The sequence below is a fragment of the Mauremys reevesii genome, linkage group 2 (genome assembly GCF_016161935.1).
Source record: "Mauremys reevesii isolate NIE-2019 linkage group 2, ASM1616193v1, whole genome shotgun sequence".
NCBI lineage: Eukaryota > Metazoa > Chordata > Testudines > Geoemydidae > Mauremys > Mauremys reevesii.
Window position 1 is genome coordinate 100,586,714 of NC_052624.1, and position 11,032 is coordinate 100,597,745.

General features: G+C 42.1%; 1 long non-coding RNA gene across 1 annotated transcript; it reads right to left on the reverse strand.

The window, feature by feature from the left end:
* Positions 1–7,565: 7,565 nt before the first annotated feature.
* LOC120396989 lies at positions 7,566–10,025 on the reverse strand. Its single transcript, XR_005593605.1, has 3 exons — positions 9,557–10,025; positions 9,392–9,449; positions 7,566–7,702 (listed from the first exon to the last, which is right to left on the reverse strand). It is a non-coding gene; the product is annotated as an uncharacterized LOC120396989 (long non-coding RNA).
* Positions 10,026–11,032: the final 1,007 nt, after the last annotated feature.

An 11,032-nucleotide genomic window follows, 5' to 3' on the forward strand; every position in this document is an offset into this window, starting at 1 on the left:
CCGGCCTGTCCTTCTTGGGCGATTCCTCCCTGGCAGAGGGCTCCTCCTGGCTCGTGCCCTGGGGTGTCCCCGATCAGCCGCCCTGTCTTTCCCAGGCTTCAGGCAGGTTCTCTGCTGCTTCACTTTGCGAGGGCCTGGGAGCTGCTGCCTCTCTCTCCCTCCCAGCTCCAGAGCCCCCACCTGGAGTTTCCCTCCTTTTTTGTCACTCTCCCCCTCCCCCCAGGAAAAAGATTTAAAGTGGCCATGCTCTTTAACCCCCAAAGGGGTTACATGTGCAAATGTTGGGAATAAGAATATAGACATAATGGGCACTGTGCACTGCACGGAAAACAGGAGGGTGTTTATGTATGTACTATACATAGTGCCAAGTAACCACTTTCTTTACTAAGTACATGAAATGTTGAGAAATGATGACCTTGTTCTAAAAATGAATTTGAAAATTAGATGCTGTATTCCTCCCTTCAAATATAGGGTAGAAGATGTGGACAAATTCTGATTGAATAGTGGGCTACTCTCAAGTGAGTTAATAATTCCAAGCAGGAATGTGCATAAAGAATGAAGTTTTGCTGTTTACCTCATCTTGTCTACTGAATATTTTGGGGTTTTCTCAGGGCCGCCCAGAGGATTCCGGGGGCCCGGGGTCTTCGGCGGTGGGGGGCCCTTCTGTTCCGGGACCCGCCGCTGAAGTGCCCCGAAGACCCGCAGCGGGGCCCCCCCGTCGCTGAATTACCGCCGAAGCAGGACCCGCCGCCGAAGCGCAGCCCGGTCTTCGGCGGTAATTCGGCGGCGGGTCCCGCTCCGTCTTCGGCGGTAATTCGCCAGCGGGGGGTCCTTCCACCCCGGAGCGGAAGGACCCCCCGCTGGCGAAGACCGGGAGTGGCAGAAGCTCCTGCGTCCGGCCCCGCAAGAGTTTGCCGGGCACCCCGGAGCGAGTGAGGGACCCCGCTCCAGGGGCCCCGAAAAACTCTGGTGGGGGCCCCTGTGGGGCTCGGGGCCTGGGGCAAATTGCCCCTCTTGCCCCCCCCCTCTGGGCGGCCCTGGGTTTTCTTTTCCAATGGCAATGACATTCAGTGCTCTTAGAAATTCAATAAAACACTTTAAGAAACCTGGTTTACTAAGTTTGTCCAGAAACGCACTGTCAATGCTTAGTTGCTCTCTGACAGCACAAAGGAGAATTAAAGTTGGCTTAAATCATAAATCACTTCTGTTCTAAAAATTTCATTACAAAGAAGAATATCAAGAAAAATGATTCTTGGAAATCTGCTCAGAGAAACAGTGTAGTATATGATTTCATTTATTTAACCTCACACATAGTGTTCATTGAATTTAATTGGAATTACTTATCTCCTGTGGGAGAAAACTGGGCATAAAGATACTGCAGCAATAAGCAGTATTTTATGTGGTACTATGGTAAACAAACAGATTAGGTCATATTGTATAGTAATATTTAATACTGATAGAAAATACAACACACTTTCACCTTCACTTTGAAGACTTTGAACTTGACACTGGTCAAGGACTAAATATTGCCTCAGACCAGAGTAACTTTAGGTGGGAAGGGACTAGGGAAGGGAATTCTAGGTTTTGCAGGGATAAGAAGGAAATTGTTTTCTGGCTTAAAAAAAACAACAGCAGCTGTTTGAAGCTGCTCAGAGGCTTGTAATGCTGAAATGAGTCCTAGAATGGAGATGGATTAGTGGGCAAAATGTACATGGCTAAGTGGTCAAAGGTGCATGAGAAAAACTGTTCATCATTTGGGTATCACGACCACATATTTATTTATTCACATTTATTTCAATAAAGAATTTATACAAAGTTTTAAGCACCTTTACAAAAAAATTAAATACAGCAAAAGATAGAAGTTTCAAGTATTAGGCCAGGGCTCACTGTACAACCCCTTCCCAAATAATAACCACTTCCAAAAGCATTACCAGCCTCATCTGGCCTTCGTATTCCTCAATTCACCTGTTTCCCCCAAACCCGGGAAAATACATGAACATTATAGCATGCCTCAAATGTCAACAAATTCAGGCTCTGTCAGGCCCAGGTGTAGTGAGCTTCAGTGTCAAAGACCATTAATGGAGAATGCTCTGTAGCCAGCCCCTCCTCTTACAAACTAATGGCGCTTAACCTTAGCTCTCTGTTGATCACAAGTGCATCAGTATCAAAGAAGAAGTGAGAGTTATTGCTGTTTGACAGGCTGTAAACCATTTAAGGCTTTATAGATTAAAATTACCACACTATAATAGTGCCAATTTGCACTGATTTAAGTTTCTGAATGGCCCCACCATGTAGCTACATGCAGTGTATACTTCAGTAGTCTAAATCTCAAGTTGACATAAGGCTATCTTGGCCACAGATTGTACATAATAAGCCAGGAGCAGTCCAGGATCTGACAGGACTTCCAAGTAGCTGATTGAGTATGCCTACTAAGTGGCTGATATTTATCTCTGTTGTTTCTTCTTGTACCAATATTACGCAAGTGTTGTCTAGACTGAGCTTCAGCCAGCTAGCTCCGATCCAAGGTCAGTCTCATATAATAAGTAAGGCTGCAAATCTTTCATGGAGGTCACGGAAGCCACAGATTTTCCAGGACCTCTGTGACTTCCACAGCTGCAGTGCCTGGTGTGGCTGACTCCAAGGCTGCCCAAGCAGCTGAGGTGGCCCTGGGGCCAGCCGCACCGGCCGCTGCTCTGGCAGCCCCAGGCAACTGGTCCCAGGTGCTGCCCTGAAGCAGCAGTCCGGGAGCAGCAGTGGAGTCACCCCCGCTCAGAGGAGAAGCAGCGGTGGTGGGGCCATGGGCCTAGAGTGGTGGCCTAGAGTGGTGGTGGTGTAGCCTAGGGCCAAGCCCCACCCCTTGGAGCAGCAGCGGCGGCGGCAGGGCCCCAGGCCACCCTCAACCCACAGTAGCAGCAGCGTCCACTGGAGTTTCCCCCCCCCCACACCCAGAAGGGAATATTTAGTTAGGGGTATTTTTCGTAAAAGTCACGGACAGTGTTTAAAATTTTGTTTAAATACTTCAGGACACTCTGGGTGCCAATGAGTAGTTGCATGAGCACAAGAGATGGGATTTTCAAAAGGACGTATGCTTTGCATTCGGTTACCGATAACTTCCCTGGTAATTCAAATATAGTAATCAAGTTTTGCATCTAAGGGGGAACCTTCCCAGTTGTTGGACACAGTTTTATATTAATTTGCCATCTAGTAATTTGCAGCTTCATTGTTAAACCGGAAGGTTTTCAAAGATAAGTTGCTTAGCTGGCATTCAAGTATATAGAAACACAGCTTTCTTTCCAAATTCCTTGGATTGTTTACAATAGAAACAGTCTTTTCATACCTGGATCAAATATACATTGAACTTGCAAGGAGGCCTCCACGGACATGGACTTTGACTGCTGTGCTTGCTCTTTGACAGCCCAGGAGGCAGGAGCAGGGGCATGCACAGGAACAGCCCTCTAATAAATTTCCTCCTTTTGTACACTAATAAAACTGCCAGGAACATCCAAGGAAACCGGTCACATGCCATAACGGTGCTGAACATTCCACTCACTACCCAGAATCCTCTGTACAGTTTAAATGAAATTTCCAAAAGCATCTACTGGAATTAAGGGCTGACTCCCATACACTTTCAATGGGAGTTGGGCACTTAACTTCCTCAAGACCCTTTACAATATCACACCCTTTGGCTAAATGTTGCCCTGGAGCTGGTCAAGCAGATACTTAATGTTGAAAAAACTGAAATTAGATAGGGGCTGTTTCTTGTTAGGAGGGGCCAGACCAAGCAGGGGCTTCCTACAGTACTCTTGGCCATTCTAGCACTGTGGGAATCTGATACATTAGCCTGACATTGAAGTGGAAAAGTTTAGCACTAGAATTAAATGTTTGTTTGTTTGTTTGTTTTAAGAGCGGGCAGTCCTTTCTACAGCAGCTACCTGCTCTTCCCCTCCTTTCTCCAATTCCCAGCCCTCCTTCTCCTTCCACTGTGCATTGGCACCATGAGAACACACTTTCACGGACTCAACCACTACGATGCGTGGGAGTTATCTAATTCTGGAGACAGAATCAGTTGACTGAAAGAATTTTCTTCCGTTCTTCCTTTCCTTCCTCTTCTTCCAGAGCTTTGCAGATAGAGCCTCCCTTTTGATATGGTGTAGTGTCTTCCTAGCATTGCTGTACTCTGCGGGTTGACCGTTCAATTCAGACAGTACTTTCACTGTTTCCTTTCCCACAGGAACAACAAGCCAAGGACTTTATCCCCACTCAGGCTTTATGAGCCCAGGACTTTCATTAGCCCATCCAGCCCCAGAGGGCTCCCCTGAGACAATGAAGGAGGAAGAGAATGTTGGGGCAAGGGCTGAAACATCTGTATTCCCATCTCACCCTGACAGTCCCTTTCCTGGGAGGACCAGCCCCAGCTTGGAGTTGAGCTAAGAGATGGGACAAGTCCAAGCCTCTCTGCCCCTCCCTCTCATCAACAGCAGCCCCACAGTATTCCAGACTGGCCCTGCCTTCACCCCAAGGATGATGTCCACTTTTTCTCAATCCGCACTATCCCAGGGATCCCACAAAACCTGCCAGCCATCACAGGGAAAATCCCACTTGTGAGGGCTGACCCCTCAGGGAGGTGCTGCTACTGTCGTGCCAAGGGGATGTTCTACAGGAAATGGAGACAACAGCATACAGCATTGGCCAAAGAGAAGCTTCCACTCCCCACAGAACTGGCAAGATAGACTTGCAGAGAAGCAGAGTGTGGTGGCTTTTTTCCTGAGAACTGGCATCTAGGACATGAAGAACCTCATAGGAGGGGAGGCACGGTTGACACATGACTAGTCAGCCCTGTAATAAAACAGCCTCCTATAACCTGGCAACTAGATCTTTGGGGCAGCCTACTAATACACTTAAGGACACTCATTTTGGGTGTCCAGAGCCCGTGTGCCTTTCTTTTAATGAATCCACATTTCTCTCAGAGTTCCCTGTGTAACTGCTAACAAGTAGCAAACCTATACTACAGCAAACTTTCAAAACCAAGGAAATGTACAATTAATATTCTCAGAGGTCACAAGAAATTAAAAAAAGAAAAAAAAAGACAGCAACACAGTTTTTTCATTAAAGTTCCAAGTTGGGAAACATTCCTATTTATTTATTTAAAAAAAAATTAAGAAAGCAAATACAGATTTTGAGTGGAAATACCATGGATGTGAGCGTCCACTAAGTACACTTAATTTTTTTCTTTTTCCTTTTGGACATAAAATACTTATTAAATCATTATAATCCAGAGCCCTACACTAGACATTTCACTTTTGTCTTCTAGCCGTTGTTGCCAATGGTTTGTTCTTTGAAGATCTAACCTCAGGTGCCAGCCTTAGCCTGTTAAGGCTAGGCTACATCCTCTTGACCACCTTCCAACAGTAAAATGCTGTAAAATAGTTTCTGTTTTTTTAAGTTTCAAGTTCCATTTGGAGTTTGGATTTAAAGGAACTGTGGAAAGAATGGATTTCAAATATTTCTGTGTTTACCTAACTCGGCACAGTCCTTGTTTTTTAGCGATTTACAGCTCAGAGTTTTTGGAACTTGTTTGGTGGTGTTTACAGAAATTAATTGATTTTGGTTTTATTTCAAAACCTTGTTTCTCAGAGATGTACTCTTGCTTACACTTAGTGCTGAAATGAAAAAGTTTATGCTTTACACATTGCCTAGATGTTCATATCAGTTACGCTGGGCCAATATTTAAAGTAATTTCTCTGCAGGTTTGTAATAAAATGGGGTAAACAAGTAGTTAAAATATAAAAGCACACTACAAAGCTACTAATTTCCACTATACCTAGGGCAGAATTCTGATAAAGAGCTATATCCTCATTTTCAACCACACACTCATACCACATAAATATGCATATATACAAACATGTACACTCATACATATACACATTACATGCATGAAAACAAGCAAAATCTCCTTTATTTTGTTTTAATTGCTTATAACATGCTCCTAGTTTGGGTTTCTCTTCCTTTCTACTATCCAAAGGAAGTTACACTTGGTTTGTAGCTTGGCAAAGCCAAAATCAAAATATGTGGGAACTGCTATCCTGCAACATCTTTTTAAGTTTCCTCCACTATGTCTTACACTGGCATCATCAGAGTGCCAAGTCCATCTGTTTTTCCAACACTAACACCATCCCAATCCAATACTACTATTGTTGCCGGAAGACATACTTCAGGGAATGGCATGAAAAACACAGTTTTGTCCTCTGTGGAAGAAATATTGGTGTGGATAAGAAAACATACACTCCATAAGCAGACTTCCAAAACTACACCTAAGTCCAGGAGTACTGGTGTCTTCTGTGCACCCCATCTGTAATAGATTGAGTGTTTAACTATGTAAAGCAAGTAAGTCAAATTTTCTGAAATCCTTGGTATTTACATGGAGTAGGTATATATATTGCATAGCAGGATATTTTCCCGCTAACTCTGGATTTTCCGAAGAACACTCAGTAGAGGGCTGTGTGTGTGAGAGAGAACTGAAGGTTTCTATTTTTTAGGTTTTTGTATACATTAGAATTGGTAAACTTTAAAAGGGGAAATTTTCAAAGGTTTGTTTCTTTTTTATTTATATGACTCCAATGGACTTTAATGAGGGCTGTGCCATTAAAACACTTTGAAAATTTCTCTGCATTTGTCTGTTGCTGTGATAGTTAGGTTCAGACTTTCACAGTATGATGTTTGCTTTTCTGAAACCAGTGAAGACTTCCCACTAATTTAGAAATCACATTGTTCCTTTGATGATCTAACACACATCACAATAATAACGAGGAGTGGTTACATATTTAATGGTTTAAGGAAAGACTGTTAAACTCATGAGATGAGATCAGAGTCAACTACGTTTTTTTTTCTAATTAGAGTCTTTTACAACTTGTTAATGGTATGTAGAAGAATATGACCTTTAAGTTTATCTCCTTCAATCAAAAGAACAAATGGAATAGTCTACCTTATAAAAGGTAAACCCCTAGTTTAAATGGAAGTATTTTTAGTAAAAACAATAGTGGAAACTTTAGGCAGTCTTTTGAATTTTCCATCTCTTTGAACTGCACTTCACACTGGCATGAACATGTTTTTTCTGGCTCTTGATTGAGCACATGTTGAGTACTGATGCATCTTTTCTTACATTTGTACCAATTAATTGTTTGAGTGAATTTCGTACATACATATACCTCCTAATCATAGAATCATAGAATCATAGAATCTCAGGGTTGGAAGGGACCTCAGGAGGTCATCTAGTCTAACCCCCCTGCTCAAATGCTCAGGATGTGTGATTTTGTGCGCAAACATTTTACTATGTTACTGCAGACTTCTCTGAAGAATGAGAACTAATACATATTTTGTCAAACAGCACTCCATTAGGGTCTTTGGCTCCTACCTTGAAGAGCCAAAAAATGAATGTAAAAAGATAAGTTGCCATATTTTTTTAATCATCAGTTTGTTCCGTGCTTGCAAAGAACAACTGTAAGCTCCAATTTCTTTCCTTTCAGTCTGATGATAGCTGAGAATATTTTCCCATATTACATTCTCTCCCCTGGCTTCCAAGCTTTGGCTTCCAAGCTTTTGCTCAAGCTCTCTGCCAATTTGGTTACACATATCTCAGTGAACTCTTGAATTCCTATGTGCCGGTCCTCGTTATGTGGTACAGAGATGTAGGCCTTTATGCTACCTAGACATACAATGACTTCTATTAAAAACATAATAAGTTAAAGTACATACCTTTGCTTAACTTCTTTGCCAAGGCTATTTCTGGACAGGTTGCACAGTATTTAGAGGGAAAAGGTGTCCCAATGTATGAAATTCCCACCTATTCCACCTGAAAATATCAGATGTGGAAAATGCTGCAAACAATTAATCAGTTCCTTGGTTTTTGTGACCCCCCTGTAGGCTTTTTGAAGTAATTGACTTAGGAAGCAAATGCAGTAGATGAATGATAAGGAATTATTACCTTCCCTTTCTCCCTTCTTACACCAAATATCTAAGATGCAGAGTGCGGTTCTGCCTATTGACTCATTGTTCTACATATCTCTACAGCCTATCCTTCAGTCTGCGTTGTGTGGAAGCTCCCTTGCAGGGTTCCCCCAATACCTTAGCTTTGTCTTCACTAGGTTTTCAAGCTACTGAGTTTGCAGAAGCTGGATTTGAGATCCTGGAAGGATGTCAAGATAATAATGCCTTCCTCATGCTCACCTTCCACCAGCTAGTCGTCTAATACTAAAAGAGGGAAGTGAAACCATGCTTGTAAAGAAACCCCATATATAGAAATATAGATAGCTTTATATATGGATATATAAATAACTGTAGATACAGATATTAGCACTGGTTGGGAAATTTTTATCAAAATGTTTTTTCTTAAGGAAATGCCAATTAATTTGAACAAATTTTTTTAGAGAAAGGGTCAATTTAAATGCAACTTTCATCCGTGTCAGGAATTAAAGCTTGCAACTGAGCCTGGGACCAGCTAGCTCCACCTCACTAGAGAGCAACAGAGAACTCTCAGCTGATGCAGTTGGCTTGCAGCAACCATCCATGGTTTCAGCGCCATCCTGATACAGAATGGGAAAAAGTGTCAAAATCTCAACATTTTTCATGGGACAGGAAGGCAATTTCCCACACAGATCTAATAGCTGTATATAGATAGGCGTAGATATGTATATGTGGGAATAAAAGTTAAGAATCAGTAAAATTCCTTTCTGGACTCAAATAAGCAGTCAGGAAAAGACAACAGCAACGTGAAGTCCATGTACAAAAAGAAGACAGTGTTTTCCTGGCTACCTGCTACTGGCAGTTCCTCCCTTTTCAATTACAATAGTAGCACATCCTCAAGGTGATCCATATATTCATTGCAGTATTTCCTAGACAAAATTTGTTCCAGAAATAACAATTCAAATCATATACCTTTCTGCCATGCTTGGAAAAAAAAGTCAACAAATTATGACAAGGCTTGGGGGCCATTAGAGATAGCTGCTGTTTTATCTGTTAATAGAATACAAAACTAAAAGGAGGAAAATATGATTTTTTTGTATTAAAAGGTATTGTATATATTGTTTTGTCCCCTTTGCCACTTTAGATTGTAAGCTGTTCAGGGCAAAGATTATGTCTACAATTGTTTTTGGACAATGCCCATCACATGAGGGTTCTGATCTTGATTGAGTTCCCTGGTTTCTACCACAATATAAGTATTAAATGATAAGAATGATATGATAAGGAAACCTGTAGAAGAGAAAAAAGTTTGATATTAAACCGTGCAAGACAGAGCCCTGCATAATGTGATGTGCCATATTTTCAGAGCTTTGGGGGATTAGGGAGATGTTCCTGGACTAATAATGTATAGTATTTATAGTGCTACAGTACTTACTCAGGAGATGTTCACATCCAATGCATGCCCTGGGACTGAATGAATGCTGTAGCTGCACCTTAGCATGGATAATTGCGTGCAAAGACATAATGAGACATTTCATAACTAAATAGTTTTTTTTTAAATAAGAAGTGGAGTATAGAAATTTGAGGGATTGCAGAGCACCTTGTGTCAATAGACATAGACATTCTCCACTTTGTGAAAAATCTGTGATAACCCAAGTCTCTCGGGGGCGTTACCACTGCATCCCTTACTGTGTTTTTTGGAAAGTACTCATATATTCTCAGAGTATGGTACTCCATAAATAAACCTGAAATATAGTGCCATAGGTTCTTTAATGGGGTTTAAATGTAGTTTAATGATACTTCACTTTAAAAAAATAGCTATTGGTCAGAACCTAGGACACTCCATAATATGGAATGGAAACGGTATAAATAAAGATATTACTTCCATGGATGAGTTACTGTTTATATAACCTTCTAATGAACAGGGGTTCACTTTTCCCTCCACCACTGCTCTCTGCGTATTATAGGAGGATTTGATTTTTAACTTTGGAACAATTGGTTTAGACCAGCTAGATTTACTCCTCCTAATCCCTTCATGTCATCATCAGTGCTGGGCCTCCCTAACAGATCTTCACGTGCTGGGTAAAGTAGCCATGACTTGACGGATCTCCTTTGGTTGCCGTGACACTAGAATCATAGAATCATAGACTTTAAGGTCAGAAGGGACCATTATGATCATCTAGTCTGACCTCCTGCACAATGCAGGCCACAGAATCTCACCTACCCACTCCTGTATCAAACCTGTGTCTGAGTAATTGAAGTCCTCAAATCACGGTTTAAAGACTTCAAGGTGCAGAGAATCTTCCAGCAAGTGACCCGTGCCCCATGCTGCAGAGGAAGGCGAAAAACCCCCAAGGCTTCTGCCAATCTGCCCTAGAGGAAAATTCCTTCCTGACTGCAAATATGGCAATCAGCTAAACCCTGAGCATGTGGGCAAGACTCACCAGCCAGACACCCAGGAAAGAATTCTCTGTAGTAACTCAGATCTCACCCCATCTAGCATCCCTTCACAAGCCATTGTGCATATTTCTGCTAGTAGTCATATCTAATTGGTATACTGATGTCTGAGGAGCACAGAAAAATCAGATTCTGTATGCCTAGCTCAAGGGACCAGCTGAAGAACTTTGATAGCAGATTACAACAATGAAGTTCAGGCTAAGCAAGAATGACTAGCATGGCTGAGCTGACCATTAGAATGGCTAGCATTATCATTAACAGAATGGACAGATGTGAACTTGTGTGAGGATAGCATGGATTCTAAAATGGCAGGCACCAAGATTTCTCTGCAAGAAAGAGCTGTTGGGTTCTTTTTTATTCCAATCCGCTGGCCCTTTCTGACAATTTTGGCCTTCATAAAGGCAGAGAAGAAAATGAATGAGAAAATAAAGCAGCTCCTTTAATAACCTTATTCTGCCAATAGACCACTGTTAGTGCTTGTGTTACTATTAGACCACGTCACACAACTGTTGGACAGATTGTTTTGCGACACCCATTGCAATCTGACTATTTTTACCTCAGAGGTGTTCATATGTAGCATTCTTGTTACCTATGATAAACCAGTTTGGAAGAATGCTAG